General features: G+C 44.1%; 1 pseudogene; it reads left to right on the forward strand.

The window, feature by feature from the left end:
- Positions 1-10,038: 10,038 nt before the first annotated feature.
- On the forward strand, positions 10,039-15,687 carry LOC123104405 (pentatricopeptide repeat-containing protein At3g02650, mitochondrial-like; annotated as a pseudogene).
- Positions 15,688-22,396: the final 6,709 nt, after the last annotated feature.

Consider the following 22,396-nt stretch of genomic DNA (forward strand, 5'->3'; position numbering starts at 1 on the left):
GTTGCAGTAAGCCTTCCTGCTCAATGCATCAGCAATTACATTGGCCTTGCCTGGAGTATATTCGATACTCGGATTATACTCTTGAATCATTTCGACCCAACGAGTCTGCCTGAGGTTGAGATTAGGCTAAGTGAAGATGTACTTGAGACTCTTGTGGTCAGTGAGGATGTCCACTTTTCTTCCCAATATGAGATGTCTCCAAGTCAAAAGAGCATGCACAACTGCCGCCAACTCGAGGTCATGAGTAGGGTAGTTCTTTTCATTGGGCTTCAACTGGCGAGAGGTATAAGCCACAACTTTCTTCTCTTGCATCAACACTACACCAAGACCTTGAAGGGAAGCATCACAGAAGACCTCAAATGGTTTGGATTCATCAGGAGGAGTCAGAACTGGGGCATTGACTAATTTCTCTTTCAGGGTGTTGAAAGCGATGTCACATTCAGGAGACCAAACGTACTTGACATGCTTCTGGAGAAGGTTTGAAAGAGGCTTCACGATCTTTGAAAAGTTCTCAATGAACCTTCGACAATAGCTTGCGAGACCAAGGAAGCTGCGCAGTTGCTTCACGTTCTGAGGTGGTTCCCAATTCACAATTACAGACACCTTCTCAGGATTCACCGCTATGCCCTTGGCAGAGATGATATGCCCAAGGTAGAGAACCTCATCGAGCCAAAACTCGCACTTTGAAAACTTGGCATAGAACTGATGTTCTCTGAGCTTATCCAGCACCAAACGCAAGTGCTTGGCATGATCTTCCTTGTTCTTGGAAAAGACCAAAATGTCATCGAGGTAGACCAAGACGAAGTCATTTGTGTAAGGGTTGAAGATGAAATTCATCATGCGAGAGAATGTCGGAGGAGCGTTGACGAGGCCAAAAGACATGACAGTGTATTCATATGAACCATAGCTTGTTCTGAAAGTTGTCTTAGGGATATCTTGCTCACGAATGCGAATCTGGTGATAGCCCATACGGAGATCAAGCTTGGAGAATACCTGAGCACCTTTGAGTTGTTCAAACAGCTCGTTGATGTTGGGAAGTGGGTACTTGTTCTTTATAGTCTTCTTGTTCAATGGACGGTAGTCAACACAAAGTCGGTCCGTTCCATCCTTCTTCTTCACAAAAAGAACTCCACAACCCCACGAAGAAGAACTAGGTCGGATGAGACCCATTCGCTCTTGAATATCGAGTTTCTTCTTTAGCTCCTTCAACTCTTCAGGTCCAAGATTGTAAGGACGTTTGTAAACAGGTTCCGTGCCAGGATCAAGATCAATGACAAGTTCAACTGGCCGGTGCAGAGGCATTCCTGGAAGCTCTTCTAGAAAGATGTCTTGATATTCGCAAACGACTGGAATTTGAGAGATGGCATCCAGTTCACCCTTCTCATTGAGAGAAAATAGACGGATGGTATCATCATTAGCGGCAAAGACAATTACATCCTTAGACGAATGAGTCAATTGAATCTACCTGGCAGCACAGTCAAGCTGAGCCTTGTGCTTAGAAAGCCAATCCATTCCAAGAATAAGATCAATATCCGAGTTACCAAGGACCATTGGAGAAGAAAGAAACTTGTAGTCGCCCAACGTGATAGTAACATCCCGAGCCATCATTTTGGTGTTCATGAACAAACCCGAAGAAGAAACCGCTATCTGCTTAGGCAAATCAACAGTATGCACATCATGCATGGATGCAAAAGGCTTCGATAAAACTGACAAAGATGCACCAGTGTCAAAAAGAACTCTTGCGGGAATGTCATTAACAGGAAGGTTACCCATAATCACATCTGGCGAGTCCTTTGCCTGAGCTACGTTCAACAAGTTGACCTTAGCAGACTTGGGGTTATGCTTGACCACAGCTGTACTTGCCGAACTCACAGGAGGAGGAGGAGGAGGAGGGAGACGCCTCCGATTGAAGCATTTGTTGGCATAGTGACCCTTATGTTGGCACTTGTTGCACGTGACCTCTGAAAGTGGACGGTGATACGAAGCACTTGATCTTGGAGCTTGAGACGAAGTCTTGTTCTGAAAGCCAGGGTTGGGTGGGTGGGAAGATCCATTGCCACCTTTGCTCTTCTGCTAATAAGGCTGACGGAACGGAGGAGGAGGAAGCCAATACTTTTGCTGCTTAGCCACTTGAGTAGAGGAAGAAGGAGTTGCATCTCTGACTCGCTTCTTGGAAGCATCGCACTTCAGTTGAGCAGCCTCTTGCTTCATTGCCATATTATAAAACTCATCGTACTTCTTGGGCTCAAAAATGAGGAGAGCTAGCTGGAGTTCTTCTCTGAGACCACCCCTAAAGTGGTATATCATGCTCTTCTCGTCAGGGACGTCTTGCTTGGCGAAACGAGCAAGCTTTTGAAACATGATGTTGTATTGGTAAACAGACATAGTGCCTTGCTTTAGGTTGCGGAATTCCTCATGCTTGCTTTCAACCACACTCTGCGGAATATGATGAGCTTTGAAGTCTTGACGGAATTCATCCCAGGTAATTGCACGGCCTCCTCTGGAATCTTTGTACTGCTGAAACCATTGTGCAGCTTGGTCTTTGAGTTGGAAGGAGGCAAACTTGACAAAGTCCTCAGGCCTGACATTACTGCACTCGAAATGCTTGCATATGTCCATGAGCCAATCATCAGCGTCTGTTGCCTCAACACAATTGCTGAAGGTCTTTGGCTGGTTAGCAAGAAACTAGTTGAGTGTAGCAAACTGATTCTGATTGTTGCCATGGCCCTGGTTCCCTTGGTTGCGCTCTTGAAGAAGTTGCATGATCAGCTGCGTGTTTGCATTGGTAGCGGCCATCACAGCTTGCCATGCCTCCGAAGGTGGAGGTGGTGGTGGTGGATCAGGATTCGGAGTCGTGCGCGTTGGAGGAGCCATCCTGAATAGGGAGACTATTGGAAATATGCCCTAGAGCCAATAATAAATTAGTTATTATTATATTTCCTTGTTCATGATAATCGTTTATTATCCATGCTAGAATTGTATTGATAGGAAACTCAGATACATGTGTGGATACATAGACAACACCATGTCCCTAGTAAGACTCTAGTTGACTAGCTCGTTGATCAATAGATGGTTATGGTTTCCTGACCATGGACATTGGATGTCATTGATAACGGGATCACATCATTAGGAGAATGATGTGATGGACAAGACCAAATCCTAAGCCTAGCACAAGATCGTGTAGTTCGTATGCTAAAGCTTTTCTAATGTCAAGTATCATTTCCTTAGACCATGAGATTGTGCAACTCCCGGATACCGTAGGAATGCTTTGGGTGTACCAAACGTCACAACGTAATTGGGTGGCTATAAAGGTGCACTGCGGGTATCTCCGAAAGTGTCTGTTGGGTTGGCACGAATCGAGACTGGGATTTGTCACTCCGTGTAACGGAGAGGTATCTCTGGGCCCACTCAGTAGGACATCATCATCATGTGCACAATGTGACCAAGGAGTTGATCACGGGATGATGTGTTACGGAACAAGTAAAGAGACTTGCCGGTAACGAGATTGAACGAGGTATCGGGATACCGACGATCGAATCTCGGGCAAGTATCGTACCGATAGACAAAGGGAATTGAATACTGGATTGATTGAATCCTAGACATCGTGGTTCATCCGGTGAGATCATCGTGGAGCATGTGGGAGCCAACATGGGTATCCAGATCCCGCTATTGGTTATTGACCGGAGAGTTGTCTCGGTCATGTCTACATGTCTCCCGAACCCGTAGGGTCTACACACTTAAGGTTCGGTGACGCTAGAGTTGTAGAGATATTAGTATGCGGTAACCCGAAAGTTGTTCGGAGTCCCGGATGAGATCTCGGACGTCACGAGGAGTTCCGGAATGGTCCGGAGGTAAAGATTTATATATAGGAAGTCCAGTTTCGGCCACCGGGAAGGTTTCGGGGGTCATCGGTATTGTACCGGGACCACCGGAAGGGTCCCGGGGGTCCACCGGGTGGGGCCCCCTATCCCGGAGGGCCCCATGGGCTGAAGGGGCGTGGGAACCAGCCCCTGGTGGGGTGGTGTGTCCCCCTTGGGCCTCCCATGCGCCTAGGGTTGGAAACCCTAAGGGGTGGGGGCGCCTCCACTTGGCTTGGAGGCCAAGCCACCCCTAGGGCTGCCCCCTCCCTAGATGGGATCTACAAGGGGTCGTCGCCCCCTCCCTAGGCCCCTATATATAGTGGAGGGGAGGGAGGGCAGTCGCACCTGAAGCCCTGGCACCTCCCTCCCTCCCGTGACACCTCTTCCTCCCCGCTTGTGCTTGGCGAAGCCTGCCGGGATCCCGCTATTTCCACCACTACACCGTCCTGCCGCTGGATCTCCATCAACCTCTCCTCTCCCCTTGCTGGATCAAGGAGGAGACGTCTCTCCGTTTCGTACATGTGTTGAACGCGGAGGTGCCGTCCGTCCGGCACTAGGATCATCGGTGATTTGGATCACGACGAGTACGACTCCATCAACCCCGTTCTCTTGAATGCTTCCGCTTAGCGATCTTCAAGGGTATGAAGATGCACTCTCTCTCTCGTTGATAGTATCTCCTAGATTGATCTTGGTGACACGTAGGAAAATTGTTAATTATTGCTACGTTCCCCAACAGTGGCATCATGAGCCAGGTTTATGCGTAGATTCTATGCACGAGTAGAACACAAAGTAGTTGTGGGCGATGATTTGTTCAATTTGCTTGCTGTTACTAGTCTTATCTTGATTCGGCGGCATTGTGGGATGAAGCGGCCCGGACCGACCTTACACGTACACTTACGTGAGACTGGTTCCACCGACTGACATGCACTTGATGCATAAGGTGGCTGGCGGGTGTCTGTCTCTCCCACTTTAGTCGGATCGGATTCGATGAAAAGGGTCCTTATGAAGGGTAAATAGAAATTGGCATATCACGTTGTGGTTTTGGCGTAAGTAAGAAATGTTCTTGCTAGAAACCCATAGCAGCCACATAAAACATGCAGCAACAATTAGAGGACGTCTAACTTGTTTTTGCAGGGATGTTATGTGATGTGATATGGCCAAAAGGATGTAATGAATGATATATGTGATGTATGAGATTGATCATGTTCTTGTAATAGGAATCACGACTTGCATGTCGATGAGTATGACAACCGGCACGAGCCATAGGAGTTGTCTTAATTATTTATGACCTGCGTGTCAATGAAAACGCCATGTAATTACTTTACTTTATTGCTAACCATTAGCCATAGTAGTAGAAGTAATAGTTGGCGAGGCAACTTCATGAAGACACGATGATGGAGATCATGATGATGGAGATCATGGTGTCATGCCGGTGATGATGGTGTTCATGCCGCGCCTCGAAGATGGAGATCAAAGGCGCAAGATGATATTGGCCATATCATGTCACTTTATGATTTGCATGTGATGTTTGTCATGTTTACATCTTATTTGCTTAGAACGACGGTAGCATAAATAAGATGATACCTCACTAAAATTTCAAGAAAGTGTTCCCCCTAACTGTGCACCGTTGCTAAGGTCCGTTGTTCGGAAGCACCACGTGATGATCGGCTGTGATAGGTTCTAACTTTCGCATACAACGGGTGTAAGCCAGATTTACACATGCAATACACTTAGGTTAACTTGACGAGCCTAGCATGTACAGACATGGCCTCGGAACACGGAAGACCGAAAGGTCGAACATGAGTCGTATAGTGGATACGATCAACATGAAGATGTTCACCGATGATGACTAGTCTGTCTCACGTGATGATCGGACACGGCCTAGTTGACTCGGATCATGTATCACTTAGATGACTAGAGGGATGTCTATCTAAGTGGGAGTTCATTGAATAATTTGATTAGATGAACTTAATTATCATGAACATAGTCAAAAGGTCTTTGCAAATTATGTTTTAGCTCACGCTTTGGTTCTACTGTTTTAGATATGTTCCTAGAGAAAATTTAGTTGAGAGTTGACAGTAGCAATTATGCGAACTGGGTCCGTGAACTGAGGATTGTCCTCATTGCTGCACAGAAGGGTTATGTCCTTAATGCACCGCTGAGTGTTGAACCTCGAGCATTGTCTGTAGATGTTGGGAAACATCTGACATACACATTTTGATGACTAAGTGATATTTCAGTGCGTAATACTAATGGTTTAGAATTGTGGCACCAAAGACGTTTTTGAAACGTCGCAGAACATATGAGATGTTCCAAAGACTGAAATTGGGATTTCAGACTAGTGCCCACATCAAGAGGTATGAGACCTCTGACAAGTTTCTTAAGCCTGCAAACTAAGGGATAAAAGCTCAATCGTTGAGCATGTGCTCAGATTGTCTGAGTACTACAATCGCTTGAATCGAGTGGGAGTTAATCTTCCAGATGAGATAGTGATAGTTCTCCATAGTCACTGCCACCAAGCTATTAGAGCTTAGTGATGAACTATAACATATCAGGGATAGACATGATGATCCTTGAGCAACTCGCGATGTTTGACACCGCGAAAGTAGAAATCAAGTAGGATCATCAATTGTTGATGGTTAAACCACTAGTTTCAAGAAGGGCAAGGGAAAGAAGGGATACTTCATGAGACGGAAAATTAGTTGTTGCTCTAGTGAAGAAACCCAAGGTTGAACCAGACCCGAGACTAAGTGCTTCTATAATGAGGGGAACGGTCACTGAAGCAGAACTACCCTAGATACTTGGTAGATGAGAAGGCTGGCAAGGTTGACAGAAGTATTTTGGATATACGTCATATTATTGTGTACTTTACTAGTACTCCTAGTAGCACCAGGGTAATAAATACCGGTTCGGTTGCTAAGCATTAGTAACTCGAAATAAAAGGCTGCGGAGACTAGCTAAAGGTGAGATGACGATATGTGTTGGAAGTGTTTCCAAGGTTGATGTGATCAAACATCATATGCTCCCTCTACCATCGGGATTGGTGTTAAACCGAAATAATTGTTATTTGGTGTTTGCGTTGAGCATAGACATGATTGGATTATGTTTATCACCACACGGTTATTCATTTAAGGAGAATAATGGTTACTCTGTTTATTTGAATAATACCTTCAATGGTCTTGCACCTAAAATGAATGGTTCATTGAATCCCGACCGTAGTGATACACATGTTCATGCCAAAAGATATAAGATAGTAATGATAGTACCACATACTTGTGGCACTACTATTTGAGTCATATTGGTATAAAACGCATGAAGAAGCTCCATGTTGATGGATCTTTGGACTCACTCGTTTTTGAAAAGATTGAGACATGTGAACCATGTCTATTGGTAGATATGCATGAAGAAACTCCATACAGATGGATCGTTTGGACTCACTTGATTTTGAATCACTTGAGACATGTAAATTATACCACATGGGCAAGATGACTAAAATACCTCGTTTTCAGTAAGATGGAACAAAAAAGCAACTTGTTGGAAGTAATACATTTTGATGTGTGCAGTCCAATGAGTGCTGAGGCATGCAGTGGATATCGTTATGTTCTTACTTCACAGATGATTTGATTAGATGCTGAGTATATTTACTTGATGAAATACAAGTCTGAATTATTGAAAGGTTCAAGTAATTTCATAGTGAAGTTGAAGATCGTCGTGACAAGATGATAAAATGTCTATGATATGATCATAGAGATGAATATCTGAGTTACGAGTTTGGCACACAATTAAGACATTGTGGAAATTGTTTCACAACCAATACCGCCTGGAACACCATAGTGTGATGGTGTGTCAGAACATCATAAATGCACCCTATTGGATATGGTGCATACCATGATGTCTCTTATCGAATTACCACTATCGTTTATGGGTTAGGCATTAGAGACAACCGCATTCACTTTAAATAGGGCACCATACAATTCCGTTGATACGACACCGTATGAACTATGATTTAGAGAAACCTAAGCTGTCGTTTCTTGAAAGTTTGGGGCTGCAATGCTTATGTGAAAAAGTTTCAGGCTAATAAGCTCAAACCCAAAGCGGATAAATGCATCTTCATAGAATACCCAAAAATAGTTGGGTATACCTCCTATTTCAGATCCGGAAGCAAAAGTGATTGTTTCTAGAAACGTGTCCTTTCTCAAGGAAAAGTTTCTCTCGAAAGAATTGAGTGGGAGGATGGTGGAGACTTGATGAGGTTATTGAACCGTCACTTCAACTAGTGTATAGCAGGGCACAGGAAGTTGTTCCTGTGGCACCTACACCAATTGAAATGGAAGCTTATGACAGTGATCATGAAACTTCGGATCAAGTCACTACCAAACCTCATAGGTCGACAAGGATGCGTACTACTTCAGAGTGGTACGTAATCTTGTCTTAGAAGTCATGTTACTAGACAACAATGAACCTACGAGCTATGGAGAAGCGATGGTGGGCTTGGATTCCGATGAATGGCTCGAGGCCATAAAATCTGAGAGAGGATCCATGTATAAAACAAAGTATAGACTTTGAAAGAACTACTTGATGGTCGTAAGGCTGTTAGGTGCAGATGGATTTTAAAAGGAAGACAGACATTGATGGTAAGTGTCACCATTAAGAAAGCTCGACTTGTCGTTAAAATGTTTCCCGACAAGTTCAAGGAGTTGACTACGATGAGACTTTCTCACCCGTAGTGATGCTAAGAGTCTATTGGAATTATGTTAGTGTTACTGCATTATTTATGAAATCTTGCAGATAGGATGTCAAAACATTGTTTCCTCGACGTTTTTCTTGAGGAAAGGTTGTATGTGATACAACCAGAAGGTTTTGTCAATCCTGAAAGATGCTAACAAGTATGCAAAGCTCCAGCAATCCTTCTAAGGACTGGAGTAAGCATCTAGGAATTGGAATATACGCTTTGATGAGATGATCAAAGATTTTGGGTTTATACATAGTTTATGATAAACTTGTATTTCCAAAGAAGTGAGTGGGAGCACTATAGAATTTTTGATGAGTATATGTTGTTAACATATTGTTGATCAGAAATGATGTAGAATTTCTGGAAAGCATGTAGGGTTATTTGAAAAGTATTTTTCAATGGAAAACCTGGATTAAGCTACTTGAACATTGAGCATCAAGATCTATAAGGATAGATCAAAAACCGCTTAATAGAAATTTCAAATGAATACATACCGTAACAAGATTTTGAAGGAGTTCAAAATAGATCAGCAAAGAAGGAGTTCTTGGCTGTGTTACAAGGTGTGAGTATTGAGTAAGACTCAAGACCTGACCGCGGCAGAAGAGAGAGAAAGGACGAAGGTCGTCCCCTATGCTTTAGACGTAGGCTCTATAGTATGCTATGCTGTGTACCGCACCTGAAGTATGCCTTGCCATGAGTCAGTCAAGGGGTACAAGAATGATCCAGGAATGGATCACGTGACAGCGGTCAAATTTATCCTTAGTAACTAGTGGACTAAGGAATTGAACATATAAACCCTCCTAGACTGCTAGGCAGAACCGCGCCCTCCACGTCGCCTTTAAATCGCTCGTGCCACTGCTTGTAAATTTCGTGCCCCACCGAGGGCATTATTGTACTTTCACGTGCAGGTGTATAAAAGTCAGCCGCTCCGCCTGTAGAAACCTAGCCCCCAAACCTTCCTCCCACGCACCCGCAGCCGCCTCCCCGAGCTCCCTCCTCATCCACACGCGTTCGCCTCCGCCGCGAGCCCTCCTCTATCTCCCTCTCTTCCCTCCACTCTTCTCTTCCCCGCCCCCTCCTGTTGTCGCCGCCTCCCATCCCCTCGGCGACGCGCCGCCGGACCTGCACGGCCACACAGCCACTCCTCCTTCTCCTTCTCTCCCTTCCGCCGCCGCTCGTCGCAGCTCCGCCTCTCCGCCTGGCAGCGGCCAGAGAAGGGCTGCTCCGCCTCCCCCTCCTCTTCCTCTCTTCCCGAGCATGGCATCGATCTGGGCCTCGATCTGGAGCAGGAGAGGCCAGGAGTGCAGCCTCGATCTGGAGAAGGGCAGCAGCCGCCGGCCGATTCCGGCCCGCTCCGGCGACCCCAGCGGCCATCCAGCACCTTCCCGTGCTCTCCTATCGTTCCCCTACCATCTCCATTGGTCCTCCAACATCATCCGCGGCTAACCCTGGAGCACCCCACTGCTAAACAGAGTGCTAGCAATGTTCTGGAAGCTTGAGAAATTGAAGGCGGCGCTAGAGGTGCTTGACAAGTTCAGTGAGTTTGGCTGTACCTCAGACGGTGATAGCTATTATCTGGCGATTCAAGCGGCTGGAAAGAAGTCCATGGTTGGTGCTGCATGGGGAGTTTGTGAGAAGATGATTAGCTCTGGGTGCTTTGCTGATGGGAAGAAGGCCGGTGAGATTGTGACCTTCTTTTGCAAGGGGAAGAAGGTGACGGAGGCACATTCAGTATACCTAGCAGTGAAGGAGAAGAAGGTTCAGATTCCTACGTGGCTAGGTCATCCTTGGATTTCCTTGTTGGTGCTTTGGCAAAGAATGATGAGACCATCAGTATGGCTCTGGAGCTGTTGGAGGAATACAAAGGAGAGTCTCTTAAGCATGCAGGCAAGTCCTTTGCTGCCGTTATACATAGTTTGTGCAGGATGAAGAATGTGAAGGATGCAAAGAAGCTGTTGATGAGGATGGTGAATCTTGGCCCAGCTCCTGGTAGTGCAGTGTTCAACTTTGTCATCACAGGATTGTCTAAAGAGGGAGAAATGGAGGAACGCAAAGGATATGATTAGGGTGATGGAGAGGCGAGGGTTGCGCCCTCATGTTTATACATACAGCATGATCATGAGTGGCTACGCAAAGGGAGGCATGATTGATGAAGCCCATTATCACATACTGATCTGTGGTTACTGCAAGATGGAGGAGTTTGAGAAGGCCCCGGAGTGCCTAAAGGAGATGAAGGAGGATGGGGTACAGCCAAATGTAGATGAGTATAACAAACTCATCCAGTCGTTATGTCTGAAGGCTATGGACTGGAGAATAGCTGAGAAGCTCCTGGAGGAAATGGAGGGCAGTGGACTATACCTTAAGGGCATTACCCGCAGCCTCATAGCAGCAGTCAAGGAATTGGAAATGGAAGAGATGTCAAAAGACAGCCAAGAAGCATAGTTTCTCTAGGATACGCTTGAAGTGACACATTCGCTCATCAGTTTTGGGGAATTTGCCCTCTTTTTGCTCTCCGCATCTCTGGTGAGGTTATGAAAAACACCATCTTTTGTACTTGTCTGCTTGTTGTTAGATGCTAAAATAATATTGCATTTGTATTATAAATGCTGGACCGGCAGGGATGCATTTTTTATTTTGGTCTAGAGTTTTCACACAATTTTTGATCCAATCTTCATGACCTGTCAAATGAGGATACATGGTTGTGTATTCCCAGAGCAAGAGGCCTTGCAAACCAAAAAATCGATTTTTTTTGGATGGTGCAAAAGGGAAAGTAGTACAAATAAAAACATGTTGATGCAGCAGCAGATACCTGTTATTTCTTTGGTGCATGATATACAAGAACATGACTATATGTTGTTTTCGTGTAAAAGATGGGAATGACAGCGCTATATTGTTAATGTGTAACCCATAGACTTTTTATGGCTTTGGTGTCTGATTCAGGGAAGATATTCTTCATTGTTCGCGTCTTACTAATTTGGTCTGCTATATAACGGAGTGATTTTCAGGGAATGCACTTGATGATTTGTTACTGATGTGTATCCGCATACAAGTCTCATGTGCAGTAATCTGTTGGTCTTGTGTGCACCAATTCGGAGCATAGTTTAGCTGCATTACTAGGACATATGGTCTACATGATGAATTTAGTGCCCGATGATTCAGTGTTTGATTTGGTTCCTATTTTCTGCGTGGTCTGTTTAAAACACAGAACAACGCGTGCCCAGTTTTGTGTTGTATCATGCCATTACTGCATTGGCTTAGGTTACTGCGGTCATTGCATGAATCCCCCAGCAGCTAGCGGTAGGTGGTGCTCGAAATCTCTGCTAAACTGAATTTTGAATAATTGTCTGGTTCAGGCTTAACCAGGAGTAGACTAATTGAGAGTAATTTCGGTGGTGGCAAATGAGGGACTCTTTGGCGACGGAGAGCTCGGGGTTCATCACCCCCAACTGAATCCACCCTGCTATCACAGGTTCCCTCCTCCTGGTCTTGTATTGCCATGAAATTTCCCATTGTGCAGTTTGTTTGATCCGTTGATTTTGCTATCCTACAGTCCTGAGTGGGTCCCCAGCCCCAGGCAAACCAATCTCAATGGAATCATGGAGATCAAAAGATTTTCCATGTCGATATAATTCTATGAATTATATATTTTCTTCCTGGAGAGTAACCTGTGTAATCTTTGAAAGCAGCCTCTGCATGTTTATGGCCTCTCAGCTTCGTGCTTATGGTGCGGCTACGTGGAAGCCGGTGACAAGTACGGCCGCTCTCTACTCGCCTCTAATATATATGGCTTAACTCCCTCGAGAAAAGGAGTCTTTTTGCAAGGTCAGCCACTACTCCACTTCACATTGAGTTATATGCAGAAATATATGCCATGTTTTTAAATAGTCTGCTCGCCTCTTCTACATAAAAAGGTGTTTTGGTCTAATTTTCTTTCACTGTTTATGTTGATGGACGATAGAGAAAATTCTGTGATTTAAATAATCATAAAGCACATGTCAATCATTTCAAATAAACATTCTTTGTTTTTTGTACTGAAGATGTGAAATAGTTGTTTGGTGGAGGGGCCAGGATTTATGAATTAAGCTATCTGATGCTGACGGTGGTTTCACGTCGTTGGAAGTTTGTGGGCCTCGTGGAGTCAAGTCGTGGTAGTACCTGGTCTGGTAGATTTTATACGATGTGTGTGTCGACCCAAGTTGGTTCATCGTAAGGTCAGTTCCCAAACAAAGAATTGATCTATGTCGTCGGCACCCTGACGATTTAGCCTTTTCTGCTGATCACAATTGCTTGCATCTGCCATTAAATGCCCCTGCTCCTCTTAATTAAAATTAATGTGAAATATGTTTCTACCAAAATTAATGTGAAATATGTTTCTACCAAAATTAATGTGAAGCGCTATTGAGACAACGAATTTCAACTATGTTATGAGCCAAACCATATTAAGTATGTGCATCCTCGCTGGAATGCTTTCTGTTCATGAGCTGGTCTCCCAACACGTATTGTCGAGAAAAGAAAAGAAAGGACCTTTTAAGTTCTTAAGAGGAGCAAGAGAGCTTCTAAGTACTAACTGTCACTCCTATCCTATCCTAATTGAAACGCATTAGCCAACTTGCCTCAGCAATGTTCTATTTCAAAGCTCGCTCCTTCACATATATGGTGGTTCTTTTCCTGTATTATTACTTAAATGGTTGATGGCCTTGCTTGATGCTTGCCACGTGTTTGATCGTTAACCTCTGATGCCATGTTTTCTCCATGCAGGTGTCTGGTAGAATTACTAGAAGTAGCGGATCTACTTTTATTTGCTGTCCTAGCTTGCCATCAACTTATGCCAACGACACAAGGTATGATGTTTGATTAATAGCTATTCTTAGAGGATGGATCCACATATTGTTTAATTTGTCAGTTCTATATTTGGTTGCAAATTTCTACTGAATGAATGGCTCACGTTTTTTTGGAAAAGGAGGTTAAAACCCCCGGCCTCTGCATTAATTGATGCATACAACCATCACATTGTTATGTCGCCTAACATATATGTACATTTTCTTCAAACCTTAAAGTGTAGTTAGCACAACATACAGACACACTTTGGTCGTGGGATTAGCTTTCTCGTTAAATTATTTAAATTGGTAGCTCAGAAACTAACTCTGTAGGTCTATTAAATCTTCTGTAGACCCACATTTTTGATATTACCTGAAAAATAAGGAGGTTACCTTTTCCTTTTAATACCTGGAACCAAATTGTTTGATACCAATTGTATCTGGGCGCAGTTTCATACAAGATACAGCTTAGTAGAAAAAAAATTGGCCTCTGTCTTATTTCTCCATACATTGGATTCATATTTGTTCCAAATTTACATCAAGAAACCTCTAGGCATTTGTACTTTCAGAATCATTCTAAAACTGTGGTTCAGAGCAGAGAGCATTTAATAAGGATGGTTCTATTTCTGAATCTTGCTCTAATCCCTAAAAGGTGAAATTAGGCATGATTTTGATATTTGTTTTACAAGATATTACATCGATTTTCTGGTTTGGGCATACTTATAATTGTTTTCTTCAGACTACATCTTAGCATGCACTTTTGTAGACTATTCTTGATTAGAAGATGTATATGAATGTGAGCAACAGAGTTCTTTACTCCTAGAAATTGCACATGCCAATGAAATTCAGGTATCCCTTGATAAGTCTCTCAGCATTTTGCTTTCTTTCGTAGAATTAAAATTTGCCATCAAACAAACAAATAGTCGTGTTACTAAGTTTATTCTATAATTTGCATTGCAGTTTTGCATAGGCTTGGTTTGTTCTGACAAAAGGTTGTTTCACACAACATTAGAATTGAAGCTTCTTCATAGCTTTGGTTCAGTGGTAGCTTTAGCCTTTTTACATGTGTGAGTAGGTGTTTCTTTCCATTGACATGAGAACAAAATAGGTCATGACATGTTAAATTATTAATAATGGTCCAGATTCACAAAGAGTCTATGATGTAGAGATTAATATGCTTATAAAATTCCCTCCTTTCTCATTATAAGTTCCCTTTTTATTCTGAGCTGGGTTCTAAGTGTAAAGCTAATTGGTTTGCTGAAAACACTGCATCTATAGTATATATCTACACCAGATAGATTGTCATTTGTTTCCTAGAAAAGAGTTATTTTAGCTAATCTTTGGTACCGATGGAATATGCAGTGATTACTCCCATAACCTATGATAAAGTAATATAATTACCATTTTCGGTCAACTTTCCAACACATTGTGTCCATGCAGTAACTAATATTGTGTATTTTTACACAGATTTGTTCATCGCATGAAGCAAGGAATTGAGACGGCCATCCACTTCATATTGTTAACTGGATGGTGTCGCACTATGCTTTATGAAATCAACCTAAATAAATTGTTGTAAATAACCCTAAGGATTTTCTTTACCTTGAACTATCTTTAAACCTTTCTTCTTGCTTCACTTGATGCTTTTGGACTTCATGCTGCCATTGACCAGAATGTAAACCGTTATATTTCTGAATGCGCTATGTATGAGATCTCTGATGCTAATAATTATTGGACTGCTTCGGGTCATCTATTTCCTTGTGCAGCAAGGATTCTGGATCGGGCGCAGGTCATCGCCATAAGAGAGCCTGGCTGGTGTGGTCTTCATGCTTGGTGTGGAGAAGCAGAGGATGAGTAGGACAGGCATGGGGAAGGAGCAGCCAGGCCGGAGCTCCGACGTTGCTCGCGTCATGGTCGAATGGAGCCGGCCATCACTATGGACTGCTGCTCGCTGGTCGTCGTTCCCCAATCTCAGTTGCTCATCTTTGGCTTCACCATCTTCCTCCCCTGATCATGCATCTATTTTAGATCATATAATTATGCTATATCATATATGTTGTTTAGTTCAGACTTGTGCATGTGCATGCATTGGCATTGATTTAGACAAAGATATTGCATGATTTGTACATAAAAGGAGTACGAATGATCTAAGAATAAATGTTTGAATAAAGTTAGTAGTGAGATTTAGGTAGAGGTTACCTGCACTGTTCTGTTTTATGTAGATTCTAAGCTGCAAAATCATACATGGTCCTGTTAGTAGTTTGTTTGAGTTGTGAGTTTACGCATTTTCCCTTGGAATGTTTGTATGTGTGATGACTTGCTTTTAGGTTCCCAGCGGTATATCATGAGAAGTTTTTTCCTTTGCACCGGGTGATCAACTACATATTTAGACGAATACACTATTCAGGACCAAGAACATTAAGATTTCTAATGTTGTTTTCCTCTTTCAAGATTGCAGTTTTCATAAGCCTTAGATAGCTAAGGTACATAGTTTTCATTTAACAATGTTTTTACTTTTCTCTCATCTCCTATATGGTTTCTAAGAAATACTAATGTAGACAATTGAAAATTTTATGGCCAATTATGTGGGGAAGGTGCAGCAAGCCGGCCCTCGCGTCGCAGTAGAGTGGAGCCGGCAATTTTACGATCGGTCTCTAAATATTTCAACTTGCACAGTTTGAATTAGTTTCACATGCTAAAGTATATAGTTTGAACATAGGTATTCCTTAATTTTTCATATAAAAGGTTTATAATTATTACCCTCGGTGCTTGCTAAAACTCGAAGTTACTAACAAATGCAAAGGTTTCTGTTACAAAAGGTTTAGAATCATTACCCTTGATGCTTGAATTTGGACCTTGCACCTTACTTGGGTAACATAGAGCCAAATGGCACGTTGTCCAAATACACGTTCAAAACACTTCGGGTTTAACATGGTCTCTATCCTTTATCAAACATAAAGTTACTAAAAAAAGGCAAATATTTCTCAACACGAACATGGTTTCAAATGGGTCTCTGCGCCATTTGGCGCACCGGGTCATCTAGTTTTCTCAATTATGGAGGTGGTAAAAGAGTTCGTCGTAAAGAGTTGCGTCGATGCAAACTTTGACACTAATCCGGATGACTCTGAGGAGTAAACCGGATTTGTATAGTAGAGCAGTTATTTGGAATAGCTCCAAGTAGCGCGTGGTAGCTGCATCTACAAGATGACATAGAGATTTGTAAAGCACACACGGATCTGAAAGGTTCAGACCCATTGACTATAACATCTCTCACAAGCATAACATGATCAAACCCAGAACTCATTGAGTGTTAATCACATGGTAATGTGAACTAGATTATTGACTCTAGTAAACTCTTAGGGTGTTAGTCACATGGGGATGTGACCTTGAGTGTTAATCACATAGCGATGTGAACTGGATTATTGACTCTAGTGCAAGTGGGAGACTGTTGGAAATATGCCCTAGAGGCAATAATAAATTAGTTATTATTATATTTCCTTGTTCATGATAATCGTTTATTATCCATGCTAGAATTGTATTGATAGGAAACTCAGATACATGTGTGGATACATAGACAACACCATGTCCCTAGTAAGCCTCTAGTTGACTAGCTCGTTGATCAATAGATGGTTACAGTTTCCTGACCATGGATATTGGATGTCATTGATAACGGGATCACATCATTAGGAGAATGATGTGATGGACAAGACTCAATCCTAAGCCTAGCACAAGATCGTGTAGTTCGTATGCTAAAGCTTTTCTAATGTCAAGTATCATTTCCTTTGACCATGAGATTGTGCAATTCCCAGATACCGTAGGAATGCTTTGGGTGTACCAAACGTCACAACGTAACTGGGTGGCTATAAAGGTGCACTGCGGGTATCTCCGAAAGTGTCTGTTGGGTTGGCACGAATCGAGACTGGGATTTGTCACTCCGTGTAACGGAGAGGTATCTCTGGGCCCACTCAGTAGGACATCATCATCATGTGCACAATGTGACCAAGGAGTTGATCACGGGATGATGTGTTACGGAACAAGTAAAGAGACTTGCCGGTAACGAGATTGAATGAGGTATCGGGATACCTACGATCGAATCTCAGGCAAGTATCGTACCGATAGACAAAGGGAATTGAATACGGGATTGATTGAATCCTCGACATCGTGGTTCATCCGATGAGATAATCGTGGAGCATGTGGGAGCCAACATGGGTATCCAGATCCCGCTATTGGTTATTGACCGGAGAGTTGTCTCGGTCATGTCTACATGTCTCCCGAACCCGTAGGGTCTACACACTTAAGGTTCGGTGACGCTAGAGTTGTAGAGATATTAGTATGCGGTAACCCAAAAGTTGTTCGGAGTCCCGGATGAGATCCCGGACGTCACGAGGAGTTCCGGAATGGTCCGGAGGTAAAGATTTATATATAGGAAGTCCAGTTTCGGCCACCGGGAAGGTTTCGGGGGTCATCGGTATTGTACCGGGACCACCGGAAGGGTCCCGGGGGTCCACCGGGTGGGGCCACCTATCCCGGAGGGCCCCATGGGCTGAAGGGGCGTGGGAACCAGCCCCTGGTGGGCTGGTGCACCCCCCCTTGGGCCTCCCATGCGCCTAGGGTTGGAAACCCTAAGGGGTGGGGGCGCCTCCACTTGGCTTGGAGGCCAAGCCACCCCTAGGGCTGCCCCCCTCCCTAGATGGGATATACAAGGGGCCGGCGCCCCCTAGGCCCCTATATATAGTGGAGAGGAGGGAGGGCAGCCTCACCTGAAGCCCTGGGGCCTCCCTCCCTCCCGTGACACCTCTTCCTCCCCGCTTGTGCTTGGCGAAGCCCTGCCGGGATCCCGCTACTTCCACCACTACGCCGTCGTGCTGCTGGATCTCCATCAACCTCTCCTCTCCCCTTGCTGGATCAAGAAGGAGGAGATGTCTCTCCGTTCCATATGTGTGTTGAACGCGGAGGTGCCGTCCGTTCGGCACTAGGATCATCGGTGATTTGGATCACGACGAGTACGACTTCATCAACCCCGTTCTCTTGAACGCTTCCGCTTAGCGATATTCAAGGGTATGAAGATGCACTCTCTCTCTCGTTGCTAGTATCTCCTAGATTGATCTTGGTGACACGTAGGAAAATTTTGAATTATTACTACGTTCCCCAACAGTGACATCCAATAGCACATTGACAGACAAATATTTAAGCTGAATCAAACGGGTTGAAATTGCAACATATAGTCTTCACATCCGAACAAAATGAATGAATGCATTCCAATTGAAATGGTCACATTTCCATAAATTGAGAAGCCACTTAGAATTGAGGTAGAATAAAAACAACAAGGTACGGACAAGAACAAATACTTGGTGAGGATTACCCAATCCCAAACCAAATATCCACAGAAGAAGAACTAGAGCTACAAGAATTCCCACCTATGAAACTCCCGAACCTTTCCGGTTATGCAATTAGGTGTTAGGGATATAGGGGAAGCATAATATCTCACCCAAATCTAGCAAATCCTACATCCAGCTATATCCATCCTTCAACACATAACCGAGAAACCTTCGGAAATCATTTACCTAAACCTTCGAAAAGCATCCGTTATACAAGTTATGGCAATACTCCCGAACTCCCGCCCCAGTACTGGGTGGCCTCGAGGTTATCTCACCAACAACTGCATAAAAGAGATTTTCGATGTCGGCGAAACTCAGGTATTCCAGAATCTCAACGATAAAATTGTGACGACAACACCTCGGAGCTCAACTCCCCGGGACACTGCCACAACCCCTAAATGATAGGAGGCACCAAGAACAATGTTCTCGTCACAAATCGATCGGAACGATTCCAAGATACCCGCGTGATCCTAAAATTTTTTTTAGTGAAATTTGAGAAGAGACGAGTCAAAACTCTATGTCATGATGCCTCACCAGAGCGATGAAGGGACTGGGAAGTAAAAAGAATTCCTAACTCTCCGATATATAAATCCTAAATGACTCAAAACATTTTTCTAGACTCAACAGCGCCAACGATTCGATCAAGCAGGGGGCTCCAAAGTCGGGGAAGGCTCTGATACCAACTTGTAACGCCCTTGATGCGGCTATATCTCCTACGTGTCGAAGCACGACTTAGAGGCATAACCGCATTGAAAGCAATGTCACAAGTGAGGTAATCTTCGCAAACAACCCATGTAATATAAATAAAGGGGAAAAGATACATAGTTGGCTTACACTCACCACGTCACACAAATACATGAATAACATTACATTCATTCAATACACTCATGGTCCGACTACATTACTAAAATAAAGATCAACCCCCACACGCGACACGGTCCCCGATCGCCCCAACTGGGCACCACTACTGATCATCTGGGAAATACACATAGTAACGGCGAGAGTCTTCATCGAACTCCCACTTGAGCTCAAGCGCATTGTCTGGAGCGGTATCAACGGTCCCTGCATCTGGTTTGGAAGTAATCTGTGAGTCACGTGGACTCAGCAATCTCGCACCCTCGCGATCAAGACTATTTAAGCTTATAGGTAAGACAAAGGTATGATGTGGAGCTGCAGCAAGCAACTAGCATATATGGTGGCTAACATACGCAAATGAGAGCGAGAAGAGAAGGCAAAAGCACGATCGAACAACTATGATCAAGAAGTGATCCTAGAACAACCTACGTCAAGCATTACTCCAACACCGTGTTCGCTTCCCGGACTCCGCCGAGAAGAGACCATCACGGTTACACATGCAGTTGATTCATTTTAATTAAGTTAAGTTTCAGGTTATCTACAACTGGACATTAACAAATTCCCATCTGCCCATAACCGCGGGCACGGCTTTCGAAAGTTCAAATCCCTGCAGGGGAGTCCCAACTTAGCCCATCATAAGCTCTCACGACCAACGAAGGATATTCCTTCTCCCAAGACAATCCGATCAGGCTCGGCATCCCGGTTACAAGACATCCTCGACAATGGTAAAACTAAACCAGCAACACCTCCCAGATGTGCCGACAAATTCCGATAGGAGCTGCACATATCTCGTTCTCAGGGCACACCGGATGAGCAAGATGTCGGGTAGGCCAGCCCAGAGTTGCCCCTGGTAGCCCCGGACATCGCTCAGTTGGACCAACAGTTAGAGAAGCACTGGCCCGGGGGAGGGGGGGTTAAAATAAAGATGACCCTTGAGTCCGCGAAACCCAAGGGAAGAAGGCTAGGTGGCTAAAAGTACGTTATATCGACTAGAGGGGGTGAATAGGCGATTTTTATGAAAGTCTTCAATACATGGGAGTTTTGAAGACAAACGATAGAAATGAACCTATAGCCATGCAGCGGAAGGTAGACTACACTAGGCAAACCATAATCAAGTATTCAATGAAGTGAGAGCACAAAGACTAACAGTAGCTAGGCAGTACGGATCAGGATGAAAGATAATCTGAAACCAATCTGAACAGACAGTCACACAGTGAAGACAAATGGACTGCAAATAGGCACTGAGTTCACAAGGGCCAACTGTAAATAAGAGATGGGAAGGATAGAACCAGTGAGCTTGGTGAAGACAAAGGTTTGGTAGACCAGTTCCAACTGCGGTGACAGTTGTACGTCTGGTTAGGGCGGATAGGTATTTAAACCCGAGGACACAAAGTCCCGGAGACTCAGTCCTGAACACATAGCTCAGGACGCTCAGTCCTCACCGTATTCCCCTTGAGCTAAGGTCACACAGACCTCGCCCAATCACTTTGGTAAGTCTTCAAAGTAGACTTCCAAACCTTCACAGACTTCGTTCACCGGCGATCCACAATGACTCTTGGATGCTCAGAATGCGACGCCTAACCGGATGGAGGATTCGCAGTCCTCAAGTGTAATAAGTCTTCAGATCACACAGACAGGAAGACTTAAGTGATGCCTAACACTCTTTGGCTCTGGGTGTTTAGGGCTTTATCCTCGCAAGGAATTCTCTCTCAAAGGCTTTGAGGTGGGTTGCTCTCAAACGACAAAAGCCGTACTCTAACTCTGAGCAGCCAACCATTTATGGTTGTAGGGGGTGGGCTATTTATAGCCACTAGGCAACCCGACCTGATTTGTCCGAAATGACCCTGGGTCACTAAGGAACTGACACGTGTTCCAACGGTCAGATTTCAAACACACACGGCAACTTTACTTGGGCTACAAGCAAAGCTGACTTATCCAACTCTGGACAAGATTTGCTCTCATAGTCTTCACTCGAAGACATAGGATTTTGGTTAAGCATCACTTCAGTCATTCTGACTGGTTCTCTTGGACCCCACTTAACAGTACGGTGGTTCCCATGACTCAACAAAGAAAAACACAGAACGATGAAACTGCTAAGTCTTCGCGCTCCGTAGTCTTCACGCGATGTCTTCTCTTGTCATAGTCTTCAATGTGAATGTATTCACATACCACCTCTGACTTCAATGTCTTCATACATTTTTAGGGGTCATCTCTGGTAGGAAAACCGAATCAATGAGGGACTTCTACCTGTGTTATCCTGCAATTCTCACAAACACATTAGTCCCTCAACTAGGTTTGTCGTCAATACTCTAAAACCAACTAGGGGTGGCACTAGATGCACTTACAGTGGCGAATGGTAAAACCAATGTTGGTCATTGCTGGAAGAGTTTTATTCAAGGAGAACTGTCAAGGGGTTCCCATTATAACCCAACCGTGTAAGGAACGCAAAATCCGGGAACATAACACCGATATGATGGAAACTAGGGTGGCAAGAGTGGAACAAAACACTAGGCATAAGGCCGAGCCTTCCACCCTTTACCAACTATATAGGTGCATCAAGATAAACAAGATAATATGGTGATATCCCAACAATAAACAATGTTCCAACAAGGAACGATCTCCAAACTTCACCTGCAACTAGCAATGCTATAAGAGGGGCTGAGCAAAGCGGTAACATAGCCAAACAACGGTTTGCTAGGACATGGAGGGTTAGAGATTTGACATGGCAATATGGGAGGCATGATAAGCAAGTGGTAG

Source organism: Triticum aestivum, chromosome 5A (genome assembly GCF_018294505.1).
Source record: "Triticum aestivum cultivar Chinese Spring chromosome 5A, IWGSC CS RefSeq v2.1, whole genome shotgun sequence".
NCBI classification, from domain to species: domain Eukaryota; kingdom Viridiplantae; phylum Streptophyta; class Magnoliopsida; order Poales; family Poaceae; genus Triticum; species Triticum aestivum.